Raw genomic sequence first — 27,804 nt, 5'->3', positions numbered from 1 at the left:
TGCAGTGTAAGAATGCTGGTGACTGAGTTAGAAGCATGCTTCGGAGCTGTCCATGTCCTTGCCATCCAGAAGCGGAGCCTGGGAGCTACCGAATTTCTCCAGAATGCGGTTTACATTCATCTTCGACAGGTGAGTTTATGTCCTTTTACAAGTGGAGGAATTACTGCAGTTTTCCTGGAACTTACTCACCACTAGTCCATCTGATTTTTCTGTGCTTGGATTCAGTATAGCCTGCTAAAAATTCTGGAGTCAGATCTTGAAACCCTGATGAAGAGGATTATTTTATTTCTTTATATGATAGTATTTTACTTACAAAATTCAGAGTTTTCGGTTCTTTCAAAAATTTTTTGGGGGGTTGGAGAAACAACTTTGCTCTTACCGTCTTTGTGACCTGTTGCTTTGTGCCTCTCACCTGTCTTCTGTCACTTCTGAGGCGGTCCATTTGTGACCCTGTCCGGGTTGTTCATGGTATAAAACAATGTCTGTAAAACTACAGTCCCATTTACTCCGAAGACATTCCACAAATACTACTTAAATCTGGGTGTGGTTTTAAGAAGACAGAATCATTAGAACATGTACTTGCAGGTTGCTAGTGCAAAATCCCCAAATCAATAGTCTAGCTCAACATCTAATATCTTTCTAATCTACCTTGGATTTGTATGGATAAGTGAAGCAGTTTGCTAAGAACTCAAGACCAGGGTTAGAATACAGGCTGGTGTAGCACAGCAGGTCCTCCCAAGCTGATGCTCTGCCAGAGGGCGGGTCCTAGGGGAGAGGGCGTGTCCTCCCCTCCCTGAGCTGACAATTTGATGGGCAAGACCTTCATCAGGTGAAGAACTTGACTTTCTTCTAAGAACAGTGGGTTTGAAATCAGTCCTAAAAGCGTGGGAGTGACACAATCCCATTTGTCTCAAGTAGGGGAGAGTGGCTTTGGGGCCACTTGGGAGACTCGTGAGTCCAGGTGGGCAGTGTTGGTGGCTTCCACTTGACCGGTGGGATGGTCAGTGGGTAAAAGCGAACAGATTGAAGGCATCTTTAGATGGTAAAAAGGAAAGGATGAATGCTGTCTGTGAAGGTAGGATGGAGGAAGGAACAGGTTTCTGGGTGGATTAATGAGGTAAGTGATGGTCCTGCTGTGCTCTGAGGAGGGAAAGCTGTAGAGGGAGTTCTGGGGGATAACTGATGAGTACAGCTGTGGGTAAAGTGAAAGGCTGTTAGATGTGTGGTTTGGGAGCTCAGGTGAGAGCCAGTAGTGAGTAGGGGGAGGGGAGAGAGACTTTCAAATCAGTTTGTCTTGTGAACATACAAATAAGGATGAGTAATGACACACTTAAAACCTCTATATTCTGTATTTAAAGCCCAGTAACATTTTGCTATATTGACTGCAGAGGTTCTTAATTTTTTTTAATAGAAATAAAATAAATAGAAACAAAATAGTGGAGATAATGAATATCTTAGAGTTGATGTGTGTCCTTTTATGTATTTTCATACCTCATCTGTTTATAACCATAATCTACAAATAGATCGCTTGCTTAGCATAAGAGTTAAACAGAGGGACGTGACACACAGTGTTGGGGCTTGAAGCTGATCTTCTCGGGCAAATTAAGTCACCTCTCTGTGCCTTAGTTGCATCATCTGTGACTTCCCCCGGGCCCCTCATCACAGCTGATTTCCTAGACTAGATGTTGGGAGGGAGGCTGCTGAAGGGAATAAGAAGTGGCAACTTCTAGGGATATTGAAGAGAGAGACAAAAACAGATTAAAACCGATAAACTGAGTAAAAATACCCTCAAAAGAGAAAGAATCCCGCAGTGTTTTGAGCCCCTTAGCGTAAGGGAAACAAAATCAGGTAGACCCAAAACTCTTGAGCATGTGAGTATTATGGGTGGGAGGGTGTCATCAGAAAAGGGTTGAGAAAAGGCCTTTTCATTTCCCTAGACGTTTCCAGTAAGGATGGGGAGCAGAAGAGAAAACCCCCTGCTTCACAGTGGAAGCTGCTGTTTTGTGCAAAACTGACCAAAGTTTGGAGACCAGTCATCAGCGGTGCTGGCAAATGAAGAGACTTCGGGATTGGGTGGGGCACTTGCTGCGACTTCCAGGTGACCTGCTGGCTGGGGACTGTTAGGCGGGCAGTAGGTTTGCAGGGAGACCCGGGCATAATCCCTGGCTCTGAGGCTGCTGGTCTGACTAGCAAACCTAGGCACCCGCAGTCCTAATGGGGCAGCTCGGGATGTGGCCTGGGACACCTGCTGAGCTGAGGGTGAGAAGAGGGCTTCCCTGAGGGGGTGTCATGCGGAGAGTGGGAACGTGTTCCTGCAGGGGAGGAAGAGCCTCTGAGCAGGGTGCTGGATGCACAGGAAAGACCAGCCTGAGCACGGAGGCTTCTGGGTGCCAGAAGTCATACAATGGCCCGAACCGCCTTGTTCCTGCGAGACTGCAGGGAAAAGATGCTGAAAAAGTAGGCTAGGGTCAGACCCTGTGGTGTTTTATTAATGCCAGTAAAGGACTGTTCAGGCAGGCACGAGAGAACCCTGTGGGCGTCCCAGCTGGGGAAGCAAGCCGGAGGGAGGAGCAGAGTTATGGACTTTGCCACTTATTAGCTGTGTGACTTTGAGCAAGATCACCCCACCTCTCTATATATATATCTTCGTCTGTAAAGTGACAGAGTGACAAGCTCGTGTAATCAGAAGGCTTAGTTTAGCTCTGATCCTCTGTGCCCAGTCCTGTCAGTGCTGCCCTGTGAGGTTCTGCAGCGGCTGCTCTTACCCTGAGAAGGGAGGGCGTAGAGGGACATTGTAGTGCCCGAGGGCAGGAAGGGGTTGCTTTAAAAGCAGACATGTTGCCGCCTGCAGCTGCAGGCCTGCAGGCAGTTTGGTTGAAGGTCCTGCAGGGGACTTTGGAGGCCTTAGGTAGTGGAGAGTACTTTGGACGCCTTAGCTTCGTCTTAAGTCTTGTTTTCCCTTGCGGACCGGATTTGCCTTTGCAGATTGATGCTGAAGATTTGGGCTTCTAGCAAATCTGTTTTCAGAGATGGGTATATACGTAAAATATCGTATAAAATAAAATGATTTATTTAACGTGTGGGACTTCGCAGCTGTTGGGAACAGCTCTGTTTTCCTGGTTGTCACTGAGGACACCAAGGGTCAGCAGAGCGTGCGGGAAGGCAGGTAGCCTGCAGTGCTGCTGCGGGGTGTTCTCCCGAGTAGAGCACTCTGCTTAGTTGACTCCTCTGAGTTTGGTTGCCAGATGAGCAGACAGCAAATTAATGAGTTCTGGTGGGATTGTATAATGACAGGAAGAAAGAGGAAACCGTAGTTTTTCCAGACTAAAACAAGCTTTTGTTTCCTGATCCAGTGTGTTCCATTACAGAATTGATGAGTTGTGTCTATTCTGGGACTTCATTGAAATAAACGTTCAGCCTAAATGATAAGAGTTATGTTTTATTTGGCTGGAGGACTCGAGCCGTTATGGCAACCTCTCAGATCACTCTGAGGGACTGCTCCCAAGAGGTAGGGGAGGAGCTAGGATATATAGAAGTTTTACAAGAAAGACCAGGTAGTTGGAACAATAAAATATTGCTTGTTATCTAAAGAAAACCAGATATCTCAAGATCAAGTATTTAGTGCTTTTCTATGTATGGGAGGAAGCAAACATTTGTGTCATTGAATTCATCCCTTTGGCAAGTACCTAGCTATCTAGGGCCAGTATCCTGTCCTTTCTTACTCTGAGTCCGCTCAGAGGGCACCACTGTGAGTGGCTGAGAGGCTGGGCTGCAGGCATGCACTCTTTGGGGGTGGCAGCAGCCGCTGATGACTTGGTTTCAGCATTCTTTGTTTACTGACATGGTTGCAGTATTTTCATTCACAGTGCTCCCCCTTGGTCCTAAATTCTGCCAATGTTTTGAGAGACATTTCATGACCAATTTTGTCCCATGGTGCTAGGATGGCTCAATCCTAGTTCAGGTGAAGAATCTTCTGAGTTGCCATTCAAGGTGTTAGTTTTTTATCAGGCCCTGTTGATACTAAAAATTCTCTGGATCACCTGTCTTACTTGTTTGTTATGATCCAGGAAGTGTTTTCCCTTCATTGCTCATTCCCATACCTAGAATCACACTATTACAATTACTTTATTCAGGGTTATAAATTTTATCTATTTCTTCAAGATGTTTAGTCATCATCAATTTTGTAGGCCTAGTTACACTTTGGGAAATGTAACAGACAATTTTATAAAATAGATAGGATATAAGTAATACAGCTAGTAACGTTAATAAAGTCACGATTAAGAATTTAATAGTCGGGAAGTTGTATTTTGGGGTTAAAATTTTGCTTGTGTTTCTGATTGAGTTTGAGTGACCTTATGAGAAATTTCATATTTATGGTCAGTCTCAGAGAAGGTATTAATTGGTCAGGTGAGGTCTCCCACCTTGTAAGATCAACAGAGGCCTAAACAGAACTATAATTTCTTTTTAGAATAACGTTTCTGAGGGCTATCTAGTTAGAGCCTTGGAGTAGGGAAACTCACAAAGGTAACACAGAAGAACTAGACATAGGTAATTTACCATAAACTTAACAATTGGAGTAGTTCATAATCAAAGGTAGGAGAAATTATCACAGTAATTTTTATGCAGGCCTGGTACGGTGTCTTGGGTCAGCTGTCTACCTCAGATATCGTCTTCTTCTCATCCTGGCCTGGTAGCTTTTTCTCAATTTGGGCATTGTTTTAAGGTGAGCAGTGCTCTATAGGCCAGTGCATTGCAGGGGCTATTTCTGATAGGAAATGAACCCGAAAGTCCGTTTCCTTCAACTTTGGTGTGTATGGTCTATTTAAGAGTACCTGATAAAGGGTCCTTCCATTCAGGTTGGAGACAGTTCTTTAAGTCATGCCTGTTCCAGTTTGTATAATCCTCTGGCTGCAGGTCATGGGGCATTGGAACTTTACCCAAGGATAGATTAGTGAGCTTCAGAAACAAAGCTAGAGTATCCTATTAATAATTCAGTTAAACTGTACAGCAATGTGACATAACAGCAAGGAATGATTGGGAAGTGTGTTAGTAAATACGGACGTCAATTAACAAAGCTAGAATTTAATATCCACTAAAATATAATCTTTTTTCTCTCTAAAGTTACCCTCATTTTTCTCAAATAAAGCCATGTCAAGATTAATTGCTTTACAAGTTGTCTGATTATTTGATCATATAGGCTTTTTTAAATTGGCTGTGTTGGAACTTTTAATTAGGAGTCTCAGTGTAGAATGTTAATAAGGTTTGCTAAGGCCAGGAAAGCCCCGTCAAGGGCTTGTCATGGATTTCTGCCTTACAGATTTAGGTAAATTCTTTTCTCTTTAAAATCCTTAAAGTACCTTGAGATTTCTATATCTGTTAGGAGATGATCTTCCTCATTTGTCTGATAGAGCCACTGGGGACCTAAGAGTTTTTAGTCTATTGAGGGATCAGATAGAGAGAAAAGATAACTGTTCCAAGTCTGATTACATAGGTATAATTTATCAAATTGCTTTGAATCATAACTAGCTTAAAGAGAAGAGATTCTTTATGTCTGGGAAACAGGTTAAAAGCCAGTAGTATTTTAAACAAAATCAAAAAGTATAACCATATTCACCAGTTTACTCAGTCATATGTAACTAATTCTTTTAATCACAGTTTTCATTGGAAATTTAAAATTTCTTACCCAGTTTAGTTCACTGCTATAGTTTGAAATTTATTAGAAATCAGTAAATCTCCTTGAAGAGCAAGCATTTTGCAAAACCATCAGAAGACAACCATTAACTGTCTATAAATGACAAAAGATTTAAAATCATGGTTAAACACCGTTACACTATAATCGATAAAGAAACCTGGTCACTATACCCAGAATTATCACTGGTAACATTTCAGATATACCAGAATTTTAGGGAGTCCATATAATTTCTACAATATCTATATTAATAATATTTTCTCATACAATATAACCTTAGAAGATTTATTATTCATTTGACAATACCGTGTTATTTAACATGCCAAATGAAATTTACTAGATTAAAGTCTCTCTTTGGGATGTTTCAGGGGCCCTCTGTAGCATCCCAAACTTAACTGGAGATTAAAAGAACTTTAATTAGAAATTGATATTTGGGGAGCTTATTAAAAGATTTCAGAACACTTGGTCAGATAAACATATAGATCACTATAAGGTAGTACTAATTCATTAACAAGAAAATGCGTCAAAGGTAATGGTAGAACAGATCAGTTAAGTGGTATAAGAAGTTTTACAATCTGTTACTGAAGGTGGATTAACATTTTAAGAAAATTTTTTCCTCTTAACAGCGAGAAAACCAAATCTAGTCTTGTACCTGCTTACTTCTAAGATTCATTTACTTTGCCCAAGTTGATTCTAAACTTAGCCAATTCCGACCACGTATGAAACTCTTTCCTCAGGGTTCCTCTTCCACAAGCCTTCCATAGCTTTCTATACTCCTATTAGTGTGTCCCTTATTTTCTCTTCCATTCAGAAGTAACCAGCTTCAGGAGAAATTCACTATTTTTCATTAACAAAATATAATTCCATTCTTATAACTTCCTTTACACATTTATCTTAATTTCCTAGGATACTGAGATCATTCCCTTAATAATAGAGACTATTTCAGTGTGGCATCATCCATTTATTAGTATTTCTAAACACCTTTATTTTCTCTGTAAGAGGAAGTTACATGTTAAGTAATTCATATTTCAATCTTATTTTATCTGAAAATGGCATAGCTATTTAATAAAATCCTATCATTTGACTTAATTTAACACAACTCTAGAATTTAAAGATACCAAACATTTAGAGATTATCAAGCATACATTTTAAAAATATATTTTAAAAATTTACCCAAAGCTCTCATCTCATTTGCATTTAATTTACTTAAAATTTTACCACACCACATTACTGTTTTTTTTCTTGACAATTCTGCAACAGATATAACAGGATCTTATTTGACTTTCATTAAACCTAGGTACAGTAAAAGCATTATACTTAATATTGATGACTTTAAAGATGTCTATATTAATTAGAACATTCTTAAATTAAACAATATCAAATATTATCTTAATATTGAATATTTTCCAGTTCACGTGACGCTGAAAGTCAATTTGTTCAGTTTTTATTTTAAAAATACTTAATTTTCAAGCTCTTATGTTTTACGTCAATTAAGCAGATCTCTTTGACTTTGATTTCTTTTTAGCTGTAGAAATATCTCACATCAATAATGTGTACACAGTCTTATAAACAGACAAAAGCTAGAGATCTCATAGCTTCACTTTAAAACTTACTTATAAGATAGGTATAATAATAGTTGGAGTAAAGTGAATTTGCTTGCTCAAATCACTAAGGCTTGCTATTTATGAAACAGACATTTAAGATTTCTTGACAAAGTCTGAAGGACACGTCAGAGTTCTGAGTTCTAAAATGCCAAAAATTTCTTGGCCTTAAGTTTTATTTCATTGAGCTAATTAGGCTCAGTCCTAGGTCACTGTTTGCTGTATTTCCATTTCTGATCTGCAAGACAAAGACACAATCTTCCAATTCCCCAGAGAACTGCTCTGTCACCCAGACCCAATTTTCTCTCCTTAATTGGCATTTTTTTTTATCAGTGAGAAGAGCTGTAAACAAAGAATTCCATCTTTTAAAACCTTAAGGTTTAATTTATCATGTTTTCCAAAGCTTGCATAAGGCATTTAGTAAGGTCTCTTTTCCTTGAGTTATAAGTTAAACCCAGGGTAAACCTCTTATTATATTTTTTTATTAGCCACTGAATATTAGTTTTTACTTTTACGTTACACTGGACGGCTCATGTAACTCTGTTGGTTTCTTTTACTTTGTTCAATTAATATTTTCTGAGGGACAGATTTGTGCCCAGACTTATAAAACCAAGAAGGGGAAGCGTTTTTCCATTGAAACAGATCTATCCCACAACATAATTAAGCAAAACTTTTATATAAAGACCATTTAAATATACCAATTTTACAAACTTTTATCTCAATTTTATTAAATCTTATACCTTTAATTTTTATATTTATGTTTTAATCAATAATTCTTATTTATAGAAGGAGTGCCAGAAGCCATTTTTTTTTGTGTGTGCATTGTATCTAATTTTATAGAAAAGTCTCTAGGATGCCCAAGTTTCAGCCAAAGAGCTTAGACCCTTCTCAATTTTTAATTTGATTAATTGGTCTGTTGTCCCAATCATTGATCAAGTATTTCAGTCTATATATACATATATTTTAAACTGCGGCAAATAAAACGGACTTGTTTGAACTTTAATGTTGGGGGGCAGTAGGTGATCTCTTTGGCCCTTTATTTTTACTTTATGTAGTGTAGTATCAAAACCTTGTACCTAAATCCAAAAATGTCCATTTTATTTATCTCATTCAAAATAACCATATAAAAATATTTATCCACTTGGGTTAAGCCCCTTATCTTTTTTTTTTTCGACCTTTTAACAATCCTTTTTCCAGTTATTCAACCTAATTAACATTAATTATTCTAAGTTTTTATTAGCATCCCTAGAACCATTTATCGGAAAGGAAAAACACAAATGTAGCTTTTCAAACCAGTTTTATTTTTTTCACTAAGTTCTTAGCTTAAACATTAGATATATTTTTCTACCTTTAAAATTGATTTTAATAGATACCAATAAAACAGCTGTTTATAATGAGATCTCTTTCAACTCTCACCAATTTAAAAGTTTTTCCAAATTAAAGGATCCATCATATGGCCATCATTTTATATATATATATATATATAATAATATATATATTATTATTATATAATATATATATAATATATATATAGTGATTTTAAACCAATAAGGTGAAGAGGCTCTTCCACATGAGAGTGGGGGTGTTGCCTAAATAAAATTCAAAGATTTACTCTTCAAAAGCTAAAGGCCTTTGTGGTCCAGGCTGATGAAACAAAGTTTAAGATGGCAAAATATCTGACAATTGGTACAAAGAATTGCTTAGAATCCCAATTTATTTGCGTGGCCACCATATGTACACAATACTTGAACCTTTTGTATGGCAGAGTCCAAGGTTTCCTTTAAAAAAAAAGTAAACTTATATATACATACATACACACACTTAAAACACCCAGAGAAAGATAAAACGTTTACATTTCAAGGACAAAGGAAGAGAAATCCAAGTTCCCCCTAACGGGAATTTTGTTTGTATAAGTTCAGAATTCCAAAAAATGTTTTTATCAGGCCTGGTTAGTTACTTTCATAGTGAGTTTTTTTTTTTTTTTTCTAATTCCCAATTAATGCTGTAAGTTTTGTACGTACATAAACCTGGCTGGGGTAATAGTTGGAGGCTGGCAATCTGTCATTTTTTCTTTTCTTTTCTGTTTTTTATTTTTTTTGAAAGTTCTATTCCCCATTGTAAGGTCGGGTTCTCACAATAAATTTGCTAGTAAGATTTCCCTCAGGGACAACTCTATGGCATGAAGTCTTTGCCTCTACCACTCCTGCAAGATTCTCTGTCACCAGAGAAAGCTGTTACCAGCCAGGAGGAGGGTCCCATTTTTGGAGTTGAAAGATTACTCATAAGAGTTTTACTTTTATCCTGAAAAATTCAATGGAGGTAACCAAATTGAGGAAAACATTAGACCAACCTCTTACCTAACCACTCAGCCCTGAACCCAGTGTCATTCAACTTGGACACACTCGGGACGTCTCCACTGGGTGAGTATTTTCCTGGTATGTTTCCACCAGCCCCACATCGGACGTCTCCGCAAGGTGGGTATTTCCCGTTATATTTCAACCATGCCCCACCCAGTATGTCTCCACTGGGTGGGTAATTCACCCCAGTATCTTTCAACTGGAGGGCCAGTTACCTGGAAACACCGCCAAATAAAACTCAGGATCATCAAACAATATGTGAGTTCCGAGAACCAAGAGAGACTCACCCAAATTCATCTGGACTCCCCGAGGAGGCAGATGGGCACAAAGGGCCACTTATGGTACCAAGGCTCCAGATACTCGGAGAGTTCAGGTGGAGAAAGTCTGCTCTGGGTCCCTTCATGGTGTCCAAAACTGTTGACTGAAATACATGTGCAGCCTAAAGGTTAAGAGTTATGTTTTACTTGGCGGGACGACTCGAGCCGTGATGACAGCCTCTCAGATCTCTCTGAGGGACTGCTCCCAAGAGGTTGAGGAGGAGCTAGGATATATAGGAGCTTTACAACAAAGACCAGGTTGTTGGAACAGTAAAAGATTGCTTGTTATCTAAAGAAAGCCAGGTATCTCAAGTTCAAGAATTTAGTGCTTTTCTATGTATGGGAGGAAGCAAATATTTTGGACTCCCTGAATTCATTCTTTAAACAAGCACCTAGCTACCTAGGGCCAGTATCCTGTCCTTTCTTATTCTGAGTCTGCTCAGAGGGCACCATTGTGAGTTGCTGCAGCTGCTGAGCTGCAGGCCTGTCTTCGCTGGGAGTTGGCGGCAGCCGCTAATGACTTGGTTTCAGCACTCTTTGTTTACTGACATGGTTGCAGTATTTTCATTCACATTGTAGTATTTTCATTCACGGACTGATTATGGATAATCTGCAAACTTGGAAAGCAACCGAGATGGAATTACTGCAGGTACATTCTTCTTTAATAAGCCGTGTGCAAACATAAACATGGAGGAAGCATACATTTGGATTTGGTGGTGTAGGGAAGGGTTTCTGCACAATACAGGAGAAGGCAATGCAGAATTCCTTAAGTCCACCTTTCTTTTCTGTAGTGGTTTCTGAGAACAGTTTATGGTAATTAACCAACATTGACAAATGGTGGCACACATTGCATTTAAGAGCTGGCCGGCTGCAAAGTTGTGTATTGGACAGGTGGAATTTATAGGCAAATGGTCAGGTGGATGGGAGAGAGATGGAGCCTAGGCCTGGGCCCAGATTCCGGTTTAAATCGGCATTTCCTCACCATACGGCCTTGGACTAGAATGCAACCTCTCTTAACCTGTTGGTGAATCTGTGAAATAGGCATTATAATATTCGTTTCTTCCTGGTATTGTTGTAAGTTCTAAAGAGTATTGTAGCACACATGAAGCACTTAACACACTGGCACTTAGCAGTGTTCACTGTGTGCGGCCGCCCCGCTTGGCATGTGTCAGAGCCGTAAAGGCAGCATGTGTCTGTTGAGGATGCACTGGTAGCCCCTTGAATAGGTTGTGAATATGGTGATTCCCTTTAATCTTGGTAACTCTGTGTGCCATGGGAAGTTATTTTCATGGACAGATGAGGAATCTCAGGGTAAAGAAGACTGTGTAATTTGCCCAAAGTCAGACCATAATTTTGGGTGCAGGGGCCTCTGTTCAGCATGGGCCCCAGGGCCTTCTGCCCTCTCCATTCAGCACCAGAACCAGATGTGGGATCGGCTGTTTCCCAGCTCAGAATATCGGGCAGGCCGCAAGACACACCTGGCTCTGCACTGCTTGAGCAAAAACTCTGGAGGAGAGGAAGTTACAAAAGGGATAATCATAAAAACAGATGACAGCAAACTGTGACCAGCACTGAGAAGGAAAGGAACACGCCTCGCAATGCAGAGCTGCGAGCTTTCCCGTCGGGGCTGCTCTGGGGGCGTTCATCTCAGCTAAACAAACTCTGCTGCTGCACCAAGGCAGGAAGGCAGGGAGCGTGTGGCCAGGTAGACAGGGCCTTGTTAATCATACTCATTCCCCATTAAGCTGCAGCTGTCACGGGCACTTACCTAGTAAACAGATGTCTTCCATAATCATCACGCACTTTTCTTGGTAGTTTTATTGCCCCACCTTTGAGATGAGGTCATTGAAGCTGAGCAGTTTGCTGCATGCCCGTGATCACCATGGAAATACCCCCACTGGTCTTTCAACCTAGACTGGTGTGGCTGTCATGTCCCAGCCCTGTGAATGGCATCGTGTTGCTTCTCCCAAGTGTCCCAAATGACTGACATTGATATTCTTAATTCGTAGGAAATGGTATGTGACAATAGGAGAAAAAGGTAGTAAGAATTTGTTTGGAAAACTAGAACAAAATCCAATTCTTCCCCAGCTGGGGGAGCGTACCCTGTGTCACTCACCCCACTCACTGCGTGTCACCTCCTCCCTGCCGTCTCCGCATTCAGAAGCCACTCTGAGCCTTTGAAGAACATTTTGCCTCATGACACTGTTGACTAGGACCTGTGACCTCTCTGTCCCTGGTTAACTCTCTCTTCAAAGCCATTTAAATTTTTTGCAGGCTCTTCCGCTCAGATGTAAGAATATTCTCTTTCAACTTCTTGATGCAGCTCCTTAATGAAGATCTCGTGAAGGAAACTTAGTCAAAACCTGGGAGGTATGCACACAGTGACTGCAACCTCAGCACTTTATGAAGTTCAGAATCAGGTTTGTGGGTGACTCAGGAAAGGCTTTTTTATGGTAACAAGGGGAAAGTGAAAGGATGCAGGCTGTGTGAGACTGAAACATCTCGGTCCCAGCCAGCAAGGCACCTGCGTTCAGGATGGTGTGTGGGGAGTGCAGAGTTCTCACAAAGAAAGAAGTGTTGGGATGGGAGGGAGGACAGTTAGGTACTTTACTGTGGAGGGAAAAAGTGGGTTAAGCATTTCCTGGTTGAACAAGAGGACTGTGACATGATGTGCTTGTATTTTGGAGAGAAGGGTTTTGTGGGGACAGGCCTAGGGAGAACGCTCTGTGGCTGTGGAGTCAGCACAACAGTGAAACACAGAACCGTGCAGACCTCAAGGCCCCTGCTGGGGAAGAGGCTGCCCGCCAATTCGAGCCCTGGGGGCAGCTTCTGTCCTTTAGCTGGGGCCTCAGAGCTCCCTTCACAACCCAGTCCTGTTGATACAAGGAATAAAATGTGAGGCATGAGAAGGGCTGTGTCCCAGGCTTTGGTTGAGACCCTGGGATGTGTCCCACCAGATTTTGTTCCTTGGCTTTGTGCAGTAAAGTATTCAAGAGCAAGCCAATGTTGAGGAAAGGTAGATTTATTCACAGAGACACATTGAAAGGCAAGAGAAAGGCCACGAGGTGTGGGGTTTGGGTGCTCAGATTAAAAGTAGGTACACACTCCACAGAGTGTGGGCTTTCTCCGAAGAGGGAGAGAGAGGGGTGACCGCGAGGTGGCGCTGTGTTGCTCGTTTTCTTGGGCTTGGTGGTTTCATTTGCTAATATATAGAAGGACCAGCCTAAGGACAAGGGGCTGGGATTCCCAGGGAGTTGGCCATTTCCCACCCTTTGACCTTTTGTGGCTAGCCTTGGGACTGCCATGGTGCCTTGGGGCATGTTATTCACCATGTTACTATTACAATGGGTGTATAATGAAGCTCAAGCTCTGCTAGAAGTTAAATCTCTTCATCCTGAGCCTCAAGGCCTACTGGGGGTTGAATCCTTCACCATTTTGTTGTTAATTGCTGTGGCCTTCCTTAAATGGCTGTGCTCTGCCCCTTCCATCCTATCTCACTGTGATGACACAGAGAGAGCAAAGGCCGGGCCCTGCCTGTGCTCCTGCATTTAACAGCAGGAAGTGTGGAGTGGGCTTATGATGACTCTGAATGGTGAGAAAGATGTTTCAGATTTTGCCACGTGAGACATGGGGACCTGCCAGCAGCCATCACAGATTTATCTCAAGGACATTATCGCTTGTGTTGTTACAGAAACAACAGGCCAGCCAAGAAACATGCACTGAGATTTATTACGCCGGCGGGCTCAGAGGGGCTTCTGTTCCGAAGCTCTGAGCACCTCCAAGACCTGCACATGAGGTTCTATAGGGTTAATTACAAGTAAGGGGCTATTAGCCAATAAGGCTCAAACAACAAAAAGCAAGGAATCAGTACACTGAAGCTTATGAATTTGGAACAGATCACTTTACTGACAATTGTTGACCTTGGATTTACGAGTTAGCTTATTAGCCCATTCAACTGACACTAAACTTCAGATTTACGAGTTAGCCCAGCAATACTTAGATCAGTAAACCGACACTTATCACACTTAGATTTGTGACTTAGCTCGTTAGCCCAGCTGGGCTTTTCCTTCAGAGTGTCATTCATCTTTTCTATATTTCTTTTTTTTTTTTTTAAGTATTTAATCCAAATTTAATATCAGGTTTTTTTGGAAAGAAATTTCTCTTTTTCTTTTCTTTGGGACTCTTTTGGGGGGGTAGGTAATTAGGTGTATTTATCTGTTAGTGGAGGCCCTGGTGCTTGAACCCGGGACCCCGTGCACGCTAAGCACACCCTCTACCACCCCCCCATGATCTTTTCTTTTTGCTTTAGCTGCCAAGAATCTTACAGCTGAATTTCTAGTCGGCCTTTAACACTTGCCCTGACTCCAGGGAATCCATTTTTATGACTTTACCTCCCCCTGGTTTCATTTAAGTATTGAATCTCCAATTTCTCTTCACTTTCAGTTTTGCCTTTTTGTTGTTATGGTTGTTAAGGTGTGTTTAAAAAAATTGTTTAATTTCTCTTTTAGCAGGAGGCTGAAAGTAAATAAATATGTAAACAAACAGCACACTTAAATGCTTTTATACATTCTAAGCTGTTTAGTAGTTACTTAAATACCGAATTGAATATTAAAGTGATAACATTTTTAAATTATTTTTTAATTTTTTACAAAGATATAGATGATTTGAAATATGATATGTTTCAGGTGTACAATAGATGCTCCATTTATAGTTACTGTAAACATTGGCTGTATTCCCTGTGTTGTAAGATACATCCCTGTAGCCTTACATTACATGTTGCAGTTTGTATAAGAAAGTTGGGTAACGCAGAGTCTGGGGCATGGCTGTGTCTGACCCAGGGTCACGCTCACCCTGCCTGTCAGAGCCCAGGCCCTCACTCCTGTCTGCAGGGCAGCGAGTGGAGGCAGCCCTCATCAGCGCTGGCACCACCCTCTGAGTGGCAGTGACAGCAGTGTCTGTGTGTGGACGTGCATAGTGTTTTTCCAGGAGCTTTACATGCATTTTTGCATTTAATAATTAAAGCCCTCCTGTGAGGAAGCGTTTTATGATTTTAATGAATAATACATTTTATTTTGATATTGATAGACTTCAAACCTCCGGAAAATTTACAGAAGTAGTACAGTAAACGCTTAGATACAGTTCACCTTAAAGGGCACTATTTGCCCTTTTGTGTCTGGCTTATTTTAGCATAAAGTTTCAAGGTTCATCCATAATGTAGCCTGAGTCAGTACTTTATTCTTTTGGTTTCATAATATCCTTTTTCTTTTTTTCGTTTTTGATCTATTTAAAAATACTTTCATTGAAGTCTAGTCAGTTTATAATGTTGTGTCAGTTTCTTGTGTACAGCACAACAATTCAGTTAAATAGGAACATACCTGTATTCATTTTCATATTCTTTTAAACATAAGTTACTATAAGATATTAAATATATTCTCCTGTGCTATACAGTATAAACTTGCGGTTTATTCTATACATACTCAGTATCTGCAAATCTTGAACTATCAATATATTCCTTCCCACACCATCTCCCCTCTGGTAACCATAGTTTGGTTTCTATGTCTCTGTGTCTGTTTCTGTTTTGTAGATAAGTTTATCTTTTTGTGTCTTTGTTTTTTGATTTTTTTTTTTAAGATTCCACATGTGAGCGATCTCATATGGTATTTTTCTTTCTCTTTCTGGCTTACTTTTCTTTGAATGACATTCTCCAGGTCCATTCATGTTGCTGCAAATGGCATTACTTTATTATTATTTTATGGCTGAATAGTAGTCTATTGGAGAAATATACTACAGTCTCTTTATCCAGTCATCTTTCAGTGGATATTTAGGTTGTTTCCATGTCTTGCTATTGTAAATAGTGCTGCTGTGAACATTGGGGTAAAAGTGTCTTTTTGAGTTAGGGTTCCTTCTGGATATATGTCCAGGAGTGGGATTGCTGGGTCATATGGGAGGTCAATTTTTTGTCTTTTGAGGAACCTCTATACAGTTTTCCACAATGGCTCAACCAAACTGCATTCCCACCACAGTGCAGGAGGGTTCCCAATTCTCCGTAGCCTCTCCAGCATTTACTGTCTGTGAACTTCTGAATGATGGCTATTCGGACTGGTGAGAGTTGAGACTTGATTGCAGTTTTGATTTGCATTTCTCTGATAATGATATTGAGCATTTTTTTCATGTGCCTATTGGCCATTTTTATGTCTTCATTGGAGAAAAGTTTCTTTAGGACTTCTGCCCATTTTTGAATTGAATTGTTTGTTTTTATTTCTTATTAAGTGTAAAAGCTGTTTACATATTCTGGGAATTAAGCCCTTGTCAGTTTCATTTATTGCAACTATTTTCTCTCATTCCATAGATTGTCTTTTTGTTTTGCTTTTTGTTTCCTTTTCTGTGCAAAAGCTTGTAAGTTTAATTAGATCCTACTTGTATTATTTTGCTTGAATTTCTATTGCTTGAGTAGACTGCTCTAGGAAAACATTGTTGAGATGTATGTCAGATGTTTTGCCTATGTTTTCTTCTAAGAGGTTTATAGTGTCTTGTCTACATGTTTAAGTCTTTAAGCCATTTTAATTTATTTTTGTGTATGCTGTGATGGAGTGGCCTAACTTCATTGATTTACATTCAGCTGTCCACTTTTCCCTACACCATTTTCTGAAGAGGCTGTCTACTCCATTGTATGTTCTCACCTCCTTTGTCAAAGATTTAATGACCAAAAGTTTGTGGGACTATTCTTGGTAATTTTGTTTATCCGTTCATTGATGGATGGATATTGTTTGTAACCTTTGGCTACTCTGAATGATACTGCCATGAATATTGATGTGCAAGTTTTTGTGAGAATATATTTTCATTCTGTTGGCTGTACAGTTGGCCCGCCATTTCTGTAGTTTCCACTTCATGGATCCAGATGGCTGATTGTAAAGGGACTCGAACATCCTTGGATTATGGTATCCAGGGTGGGGGGTTCCTGAAACAAACCCCCCGAGGATACTGAGGGATGACTCTATATGTAGGAGTGGAATTGCTGTGCCATATAATTCTAACCTTTTGAGGAAACACCAGGCTTTTCCAAAGAAGCTGCACCATTGCCCCTTTCCAATGGCTGCGTATTGAGGGTTCCCATTTCTCTGCCTCCTGACCGACACTTGTTATTGTCCATGTTTTGATTATAACCATCCTAGTGAGTGTAAAATCAGATTTCATTTTGATGTTGATTTCGCTAGTGATGCTGAGCATCTTTTCATATGCTTATTGGCCAATTGTGTATCTATTTAAATACTTGGCATATTTAAAAATTGGGTCGATTTTCTTTGTATTGGTCAGTTGTAAGCATTTGTTTTATATCCTGGATACTAGTCTCTTATTAGATATATGCTTTGCAAAATTTTTCTCCTATTCTGCAGATTGTCGTTTCACTTTAGTTTTTTTAAACATTAAAACAATTTCTTTCTAGGGGAGGTAATTAGATTTATTCATTTTATTTTTCTTGCTAAGCACGCACTCTATCACTTGAGCTACACCCTTCCCCTTCATTTAACTTTCTTGATGATGTCCTTTGTAACAAATGGTTTTAATTTTGATGAAGTCAATTTTATCTTTCTTTTTTTTCACTTGTGCTCTTGGTATTGTATCTAGGAAGCCATAGCATATCCTTGAACAACAAAGATTTAAACTATGTCTTCTTTTAGAATGTTTATACATTTAGTTTTTACGTTTCCGTCTGTGATCCATTTTGAATTAATATTTTATTTGTTATATAAAATACGGGGGTCCAGATTCCAGATTCATTCTTTTGCCTTCAGATACCCAGGAGTCTCTGCACCATTTGTTGAATAGACTATTCTTTCAATGGAGTTTTGTTGGCACATTTCTGGAAAAATGACTGTAAATGTAAGTTTCCCCCCTGGATTTTTTATTGTTTCTCATAGATTTATGCATCCAAACTTATGCCAGTACCATAATGACTTGAGTACTATAGATTTGTAGTAACCATTGAGTGAGTCCTCCAACTTTGCTCTTCTTTTTCAAGATTGTTTTGGCTGACCTGGGTCCCTTGCACTTCCATATGAATTTTGGCATCAGTTCTTCAATTTTTGCAAAGAAGTCAGCTGGAATTTTGATAGGGATTCCATTAAATTTGTAGATCACTTTCGGGAGTCTTAACATTTTTAACAATATTGTCTACCATTCCATGAACATGGGATGCCTTCCATATATGTAGATGTTTTAATTATTTTTTGGTGATATTTCAAAATGTTCAATGTGCAAATCTTGTAAAATTTTCTTAAATGTATCTCTCATTTTATTTTTAATGCTGTTGTAATTGGAAAGGCTGAGCTTCCTAAGGGTGGGACTATATATCAATTTATTTATTTCTAGGATTCCTACACAGCAAATACCCTAGATTTATATTTGCTACATAAATCTATCCACAATTCTTCCCACCCCCGTGTCATAAGAAACCAAGACCCAGGTTAAGCTACCTGAACACTTATGTGGAAGTGAGAAGTGAGACCCTTGGGTGGGGCTTTGTGCAGATTATACTGAAAGCTTATTCATTATGGCTTCATCTTAATTTCTTTTAAACAATCCTTTCAGTGTATATAGTCAGATACATTAAGAAAATGCCCTTTCAATATGTGGAGGAGCTAAGACTATAATTTTCAAATAATTTCTAGTGAGAGTGTTGTACTTGAAACTAATTTGCATCAATCTTTGAAGATTTATGTTTCAGGAGCTTTGACTATATAATACCTGTCTTTATTCAATAACTACAACTAAATGCTCAAACAACATGTAAGAGTTTGAGCAAACTGCCCCCGCCCCGTAGTGCTGGTTGGCTGCAGCTGTAACTGGAGTCAAGTCTTACCTATCCCAGTACGCTTGGGTGGACCTGCTCAAAGGGGTTCGTCCAATAGTTTGTCGGTAGTCTTTTGGACAAAGACATAAAGCATTGATTTAAGGTTGCTGGAATGGAATCTATTTTATTAATATTAAGTAAGCACATATTGAGTGCTTACTGTATGTTGGGAATTGTCCCTCAGCCTCACATGAATATTATTCCGCTTAAAACCTCTCATATTTCCTTGTTATTCACACTTTACAGATAAGGAGTCTGAGTATTAGGTTTTCTCTCTTTTGGGGGGAGCTCATTATCAATGATGGGAAGTTGTAAGGAAAAAGATACTGATTCATCCAGAGAAAACATTTTTCTGAGAGTCAGCACTGAAGAGGTTGATCATTGTTTGAGTAAGACGAGCCCCGGGTTGTACGGAGTCAGCATCCCTGTCCTGGACCCGGCACGTGTAGCACTGCGTGGTGGGTGAGGCGGCGTGGCCTCGCAGGGAACGCGGATGCTGGGCCGTTGGGCTGTGCTCAGGCCCGGTGGGGCTTTCTCCTAAGGGAAGTGGAACGTCATTGTCAGAATTTAAGTAGGGGAGAGGGGTGCTCTCGTAGATCACTTTTGTCTTGTAGAATGCTTAGAAACATTTAGAAGGCTCGGCAGGAGGTGATGTGATAAGTCAGAGTAGGGTGGCTATGAGGTGTAGCAGTGTTCAATTTTCAAATGGTTTTCAGTCCCAGGTTTGTGGCTCAGTAGCCGTGTCACTTTGGATGACGCACTCAAGGAAGTGAAACAATTTATCTTATTACTTGAAGCAGTGATATACCGACTTCCCAGGACTTCTGTGGAGATCCAGTGAGATAACGTGTGCACAATGTGCAGCGTGGTCCCCAGCACACAGTCAGTGCTGAGGGAGTCCCAGTGAGAACTTTGTAGGTGAGGTGTGGGTGGTGTGACTCGTTGACTGAGGAAATTGGGCCCTGAAGGAGGGGTACAGTCACATCGGTGAGTGATGGGACTGAGTTGGGAGAGGCAGAGGGTGGAGTTGGTGGTGCCCTTGAAACATCTAAGTGCAGTGCCACAATCACAGAGGAGGTCTAGGCCCGGGCTGTGCATTTTCCTATAATCTCAATCCCTGAGGACGCCAAGGTATTGATCATTGAACGTGAAGACATACTTACAGGACAAGTGAATAGTAGTATCATCTCTGTCATCAAAGCTCACGTCTCTTTATTCATCACTCACTTTGCTAATTGGGTACTTACAGAGCTCAATTCACCATCCTCACTTGGGCTCAGGCTCCACAGAAAAGATCTTGTGAGTCTCCCTCTTTTCCAGAAGAAAACACATTTAGCTGGTAGACTTCTCTACTTCGCCAGACTTAGAATTTTAGTTTGTTGATTTAATTCTGCTTTCTGTTGGCCGTCTCCTGACAGGAGAGACATTTTACCTCATGGTCAGGTTTCAATTAGCTGTTACTGAGAACTGCTGATCTGATCCATAGTGTATTTTTTCTAATAACTTTGTAGAGTACTTATCATTTTTCTGTCTTTCCCCTTTAATTATGTTTCCTCTTCAATGTTCTATCCTATTTGGGGCCTTATTTTATTTTTTAATTCAAAAATGTCTGTTAGCAGTTAAGAAAACAAAAGCAAATAAAAAATGCACATGATAGCTAGATTTAGAATATATCTAGTGTGTTTTCTGTCTCGGCAATGGAGGGTTCTAGAAACTCTTGAAAACCTTCATTACATAAGTTCCTTAAAATGCTGATTAAGAAATAAAACCTTCCTTCCTCATCTTTCAAGCTGCACAGCTAATTGTCAAGAAAGTGAGGGGAAATCCTCAGAAGCCAAGTCAACCAGAAAGCAGGGATTCTGGGAGATACACGAGCCTTAGAAGCCCTGGGGGCCAGTTGGCTCCTGAACTGAGTTTCAGTTGCCTTGACAGGAGGGCAGGAGGTGAGCCCCAGGCCTCTCACACTGGGAGTTGGATGGCTGTTCTTATGTAAGGCCAAGCACATCCAGAGAATCCTGCTTTATAAAAGGGTGAATTAGAAAGAAAAGTAAAAAAGCATTCTTCAAGGCAAGGAAGTAAGGAAAGTCAATATTTTGGAAGCGGGGAAAAATAACATATCCAATGTAAGTATTTAGTTTAAATCTGTTCTGGCATGAGACTGACAACAAACTCCTGGCAGAAAATCACAGCTCCTCCCGGAAAGAGAAGTTGTGTTTTGAATGAATCAGTGGGCAGCCATTCCGAAAAAGGTCTCCAGAGTCTTCTGGATCAAGATACTGGACCCAAACACCTCCCTTCCATGGTCTCATTTAAATAACCAGAAAGGTTTTAAAGGAAAGAAGCCATAATCATAGTTCTATTTATTGACATTAATATATGCTAGGAATTCAGAGGTGACTATGGAGTTGTCACCTCTTTTATGGACCTTACTTTCTATTTGACATAGTTGGGGAACTTGGTGGAGGGTGGTGTTAGACTGTTGCAATTAACCAGGACAGGAGATTAAGAAAGCAGTGAAGGGCGGGTGACATTTTTAGCTGAGGACAGTCCTGTTCAGTTGGTTTGTAATTGCAGGCTCGTTGAGTTGTCACTGGAGGGAATTGATCTTATGGAGTTTGGACTTAACTCAGGCCTCTTCAGAATGGACAAGTGAACCTGGAGAAAGACAGTCAAATCTGTGCAGACATTAAAGTCCACGTGACCGTGCTGTATCCCTGAGCCAAATATAGGACAAGTAGGCAGCACTTCTTGAGGACAGAGGAGTGGTTTTTAAGGTTCTCCAAGAATGAAGCCCAGGGAACCGGGATGGCCAGTTGTCAAACTGTGACGTTGCTCTTTGGACAGTGTACCCACCGAGGTTATTGGCCGTTAATAGGTTTCCATTTCTCTTTAATGCATGACAGGTGATGAGGACGTGGGCATACACTTTTGACACCTTGTCAAAGTGACTGGGTACCTGCCTAGAAGGGCGGGCACAGCTACGGCTGCGCCATACATCTTGCCGCCCATCCCGTTCCCCGGCTCCGTGATCACGGCAGAGTGGTTCCTTGTTGAGCTGTCCGTCTTCTCTGTGACATCGTAACCCAACAAATTACCGGAGAGTATTAGCTTGGCTTTGTTCTTTTCCATCCTTGCCTTCAAATGATGATGACTGATAATGGACCCAGTTAAGTTTGCAGATGATTTACACGTAGTGCTGTCAATACAAACCTTGTAATCCCCACTGTGTGATCTAGAGAAGAAAGTTACATTCTTTCCGAATTGTTTTGATGCACTTATGTGGGAAAATGATGTACGTTTGAATATGTATTTCCTCTCTGAATCATCATGGCTACAGATGAATATTTGTAGACATGGAATGAGTTTACTGTATTTGAACTGTATGGTCCCCTAAATTCTCCCCAGCTTTTTAAAGTCATCACTGGAGTGCTACCTCCACAGTGTCCCAAAGCATCCACCACTGCCTGTTCTTCGGACACTGTGAGTTTCCAAGTTGGAGAAGGCTGCTGGCTGTTGAGGCATTCTCTGGCACATCTCTGGCTGGCTGATGTGAGCTTAGCACACATGACTTGGCAGACAGTATCTAACCATGGTCACGTCCATTTCTGGAACACTCATGGAGGATTTTACACCTATGCTAGTGGCATACGTTATTTCTTTTAGTTTTCAAAACAATCATAATTAGATTTTATCACCTGTATTAATAAGGAAACTGTCAAAGCGAGTGATGTGCAGACTTTGGACTGGAACACGGGTCTTTCTGATCCCTATCTCTGTTCCCTCCCCAGCCTATCCTTCCAAATGTCCAGGAGACTCTTCCTCAGTCTTGAGTTTCCCGCTGATGTTACCACTGTCTTTGTTTCTGGAGAGGAAAACAAGTCTAAACTTACTTTCCAGTTGGAAATGGAATGGAGAGTTAACGTTGGAAGCCGGGAGAGTCTGTCCTGTGATGAAGCGGTCTCTGAGCCACTTCCATGGGGACGTCACGTCACTGTCTGGGCCCCTTGCACAGCCTGTGCACAGGTGATAAGCCAGATGTGCTGAGCAGTCCTACCGGACAGGGAAGTGCGTTGGAAATGAGTTTGGGTATTTGGTTTCATTACATATGTTCCTGAGGGCCTTGGCCTGGCACTTCAAATGGGACCACTCCCTGTCCCACAGACTCGTGCTCTGGGCCGGTGCAGACCTAACGTGGCCTCAGCCTGAGGCTCAGGGCCCGTGGTGATGAGGATCATTTTAGTCCAGGGTCTGCCGGAGGCTCTGACACTTCTGGGCCATGGGAATTTGTCCAGGATGATAATAAATCCTCCCCGAGATTCAGATTTCCTTGCCTGTGAGCTGGGGTAGTAATAGTTTCTGAAATGATTGTAATGATTCAGTAACGGGCACAGCGTGTGCTGGCAGGTAGCTGGTGTTTAAGGAGCAGAAGTCGCAGTCACTCTGTCAGCCTCTCACTGTGTGCTCTGTGCTTTGAGAGGTTGTGTGTTTGGTGAAAGTCCCGCCCAAACCCTAGGGTGTAGATGAAATGTTGTTCCTTTACTTTCCCGTCCTTTTCCTCTTTCCCTTCTCTGTGTCCCATGTTTAGGTAGCAGATTCCTCTGTTTCAGGGAATACGGACCTTTCTAGTAAAAGGAGAGGCGGAACGAGGAAAGGTGGGGCCCAGAGGGGGTCTGGAGCATCCGCACAGCGCTGCTTCCCTGCATTTCTGCATCCGGTCCCATCAGTGCATGAAGTCAGCCTTCCTCTTCCTTCCTGTGTCGTTCGGTCTCTGTTTTAAGGGAAAATTTTTTATGGGTCTTTTTTCCATTACATGTTTCGTTCAGATGCTTGTTGCTTTTCTCCCTGTGCTTCAGCATTCCTAGGAGAGAATTCAGCAGTGCAGCATCCTCTCCGAGCTCTATGAGTTGATCGGCTTCCACCGCAAGTCCGCCTTCTTCAAGCGGGTGGCCCCCGTGCAGCGCGCGGCCCCCGGCATTAAGGAGCCTGGCGGGAAGGCCTGCTACCGACTCCTTGTGCAGACGCTTCCTGGCTACAGTCTGTCGCTGGATCTGCAGGACTTCAGCAAAGGTGTTGGAACTAAAAGATTGCTTCAGTCCAATTAACCATGCCTGGTTTGGGCCCTGCTGTCCTGTCTCATCAGGGTGAATTCTGATTCGTTTAGAATAGGGCTCAGCAGACTTTTTCTGTCAAGGGCTTGGGAGTAAATATTTCAGGGTCTGCAAACATCCTGATCTCTGGTGCAGCTGCTCAGCTCTGCTGTTCAGACGCCAGAGCATCCGGACATTCCACACACCCACAGAGCTTTATTAACAGCGGTGTCTGGGGCTGGATTCAGTGTATGAACGGCAGTTTGTCCCCACAGCCTCCTCACTATTGACGCCTGCACCAGAGCATGCATTTGCGACAATGGGTGAACCTGCACTGACACGTCATCATCACCCAGAGCCCAGACTTGACACTAGGATTTACACTTGGTGGTGTGCACTCTGTGGGTTTGGACAGATGTGCAATGACATGTATCCACCGTCACAGCATCATACAGAGTAGTCTGTCTTAGTGACCTTAAAATGCTCCGTGCTGCACCTCATTCATTGCTCCTTCCCCTCTAGCCTCTGACAGCCACTGATCTTTTAGTCTCTGTGGTTTTCCCTTTCCCAGAACACCATACAGTTGGAATCAGACAGTTGCGGAACCTTCCCAGATTGGCTTCTTTCCCTTAGTAATATGCATTTAAGGTTCCTCCATGTCTTTCCATGCCTTGATAACTCATTTCATTTTAGCACCAAATAATAGTCCATTTTCTGGCTGGACCACAGTTAATCCATTCACCTGCTGAAGAACAGCTTAGTTGCTTCTGAGTTCTGGTGATTATGAATAAAGCTGCTATTAACATCTGTATGCAGTTTTGTGTGTGGACATAAGTTTCCATTTCGTCGAGTAAACACCAAGGAGCACAGTTGCCGGATCATGTGTTAGGAGTACGTTTAGTTTTGTAAAAAATTGCCAGACCGTCTTCCAAAGTATCTGGGCCATTTTACATTCCCACCAGCAATGCATGAGAATTCCTGACGCTCCACATCCTCACCAGCATTCGGTGCTGTCAGCGTTCTGCGTTTTGGCAGTTCTGACAGGTGTGCGGTGGTACCTCGCTGTTTCAGTCTGCATCCCCTTGATGACAGATGCTGTGGAGCATCTTTCCATAGACTTCTTTGGCATCGAGATTTCTTCTTTTATGAGGTGTGTGTTCAGGCATTTTGTTCATTTTTTAATCAGGTTATTCATCCTTCTTGTTGAGTTTAAAGAAATCTTGGTATATTCTGGATATCAGCCCCTTATCAGTGTGTCCCTGCCCTTCACCTGCAGCACCGGAGTTGTCCTTTGAGTCTCAGTGGAGTGTCAGCTCTTCAAAGAGGTTCCCTGTCTTCCCTCAGCCTAAATACTGTCCTTGTATTTTTCACTTTCATTGACTCATTTTGTTCTTTTTAAATAGCATTTCCCATAATTTGTAAGTATATTAAAAAAAAAGGGCAATGATTGAACACCACCTCCCCCACCAGGCTGTGTGCCCTGTGAGAGCAGAGGCCCTGTCCCCACTCACCATTTCCCATGACAGCACATGGCACATGTCCATGTAAAAGTGTGTAACGTGGGGCCAAACCTGATGAGCAGCTATGATGACATGTGTTGGCTACCATTTATTGAGTAGACTTTGTTTCTGATGTAAATTATTAAATCACATGAATGAAACTTGTTTGTTTTGAAAAATAAAACAACAAAGCCCACCTCCATTTGATTGGTACTTTCTACTTAGCCTTCTGACACAGGAGGGGATGTTCACAATCATTTTCTGGAGGAGGTTGGGGAGGTAAAGTAAGAGAGTGAGATCAAATAAAGTAAAAATGATAACTATCAGTTGGCTTTATTTTCACTAAGACATAAAAGTTACTTTAAACCCTATCTCAGCTGTTGTTCTGTTGTTTTAAACATTTCTCATAGAATTAAATGGAAGCCCACTAAACCCTGAAAGGGAAATTGTGTGCTCAGGTCCTGAAAATTGTTTATGTCTATTTCTTGAAATGCACATTTTCCCTGCTGGTTAAAGAAATTCGAGGCGGGAACACAGCCGTGCGCTGTGTGTCTGCCGGCTTCACGGGCTGCTCACTGTCATTTTCATTTTCTTGTGTTGCAGTTTATGAAGGTTTTCCCATGAGATATATTTCTCAGCCTTTTCCTGAATGAAGGATTGAATTTTCCACAGGAAATCTTATGAAAGAGAGTAACAAGGCACATGGGTTTCCCAAAAAGGAATACTTGATGTAATAAACTCTCACTATGGTGAACCTTTTTTAATACAAGCCAGCTGAAAATTTTATCACTAGGTCATAGGCCACAAATCTGTCTTAAGAATAAAAAGATTCAAATTTTATAGAAGAAGCAGTTTGAATCAAGTAGAAATTATGATTTGTACACTAGTTGGTGTTAGAAATTATACTCAGTCTTATCATAATTGCCTGTGGTACGAACTGGATTATTATTTATTTATTAAAAAAAAATCCACTAGGTGCTATTTGCCCCATTCTTGATGCAGCAGTGCTGAGGTTAGTTAAGTTGGGCCATTTAGGATTGTTAGCTAGGTTTTCCGGACATTGATTTCAGCCTCTTTATCTTTTTTACAATCTCTTCTTTTGTATCGGCCTTTGGTCTTTTGACAACGTGGAAATACTGCACGGATCTGCCTTTCCCTTTTTTCCTGTATTTGTGGGAAAAGATTTCTGAAAGACAAACTACTAGGATATTAAGGATTTTGTGTGGGGTAAGTTTGTTCAGTTCTAAGGATTTCAATTAATACGCATTAATACTTGCTATTCAGCTAATGACAGTAAAATTATAAACTAACTTAAGTATACATGAGTAAGTATAGTACAATAAGCCAATCACCCAGATTAAGGAATTCACAAACTTTTCCATATTTCCTTTATTCAGACCTTTGTTCTTTTATTTGTCCTTTGTTGAAGTATTTGACAACAAATCCAAGAAGACATGTCATTTTACCCTATGTGCTCAAGTAGGCATGTCTGAAAAATGAGGGCCTTTTTTTGATCAAGTTTTTCCATTTGACCCATGTGCTCATTAAGTACCAGCTTTATCATGCATCTTACTAGGCATTAGGGATCCTTGGGGCAATGAGACAGTCCTGGCTCCCAAGGAAGTAAGGGCTGATGGAAGAAACCAACACAGGAGCTTGGGTGCCTCACTTAAGGTCCCTACTGGATGACACCAATTGGACAAAATTTGTGCACAATACAGTAGGATTCACAGAAGGGACTGGTCAGACTTGTAGGGCAGGCCGTGAGAGAGGCGGTCAGCAGGGCTACAAGAGGAGGACTCATTTGATCAGAATCTGAAATCCTTTCTGCCAACCTTTCTACCAAGCCCCCAAGGCCATCACAAACAACCCTGTGCTGTAACTGTTTTTGATTCCAGTTACCACATCTCCTTCAGGAAGGATTTTAAGGTGGAAAATATTTAAAATCCGTAATTGTTGCCAGAAGAGACATAGAACAAGGAACATGTAAACAACACAAATGTCCATCAGCACATGACTGGATAAAGACGAGGTGATACATATATACAATGGAATACTACTCAGCCATAAAAGATGCCATTTGCAGCAACATGGATGGACCTGAAGACTGTCATTCTAAGTGAAGTGGGGTGGAAAGAGAAAGAAAAATGCCATATGACTTCATTTATAGGGAATCTAAAATTAATAGCAATAATAATAAGACCACAAATGAACTAAATATTGTTTTGATTTCTTGAATATATGCAAGCACATCTGACCGTCCTTTGTGATTGGATTACCATATTCTGTTTATTCTTTTGTAGATGTCCTTATTCCTCTGGTAACTAATTTTAAAAATCTAAAGCTCTAATCTGTTCTTATGAAACAATAATTAGTACATATATGTAAACTAAAAAATGCAGT

General features: G+C 41.0%; 1 long non-coding RNA gene across 1 annotated transcript; it reads left to right on the top strand.

The window, feature by feature from the left end:
• Window positions 1-5: 5 nt before the first annotated feature.
• LOC141574271 (uncharacterized) lies at window positions 6-27,200 on the top strand. The gene is made up of 2 exons (XR_012501184.1): window positions 6-129; window positions 23,669-27,200. It is a non-coding gene; the product is annotated as an uncharacterized LOC141574271 (long non-coding RNA).
• Window positions 27,201-27,804: the final 604 nt, after the last annotated feature.

The sequence above is a fragment of the Camelus bactrianus genome, chromosome 20 (assembly GCF_048773025.1).
Source record: "Camelus bactrianus isolate YW-2024 breed Bactrian camel chromosome 20, ASM4877302v1, whole genome shotgun sequence".
NCBI classification, from domain to species: domain Eukaryota; kingdom Metazoa; phylum Chordata; class Mammalia; order Artiodactyla; family Camelidae; genus Camelus; species Camelus bactrianus.
This window is presented reverse-complemented; position numbering and strand designations above follow the sequence as displayed.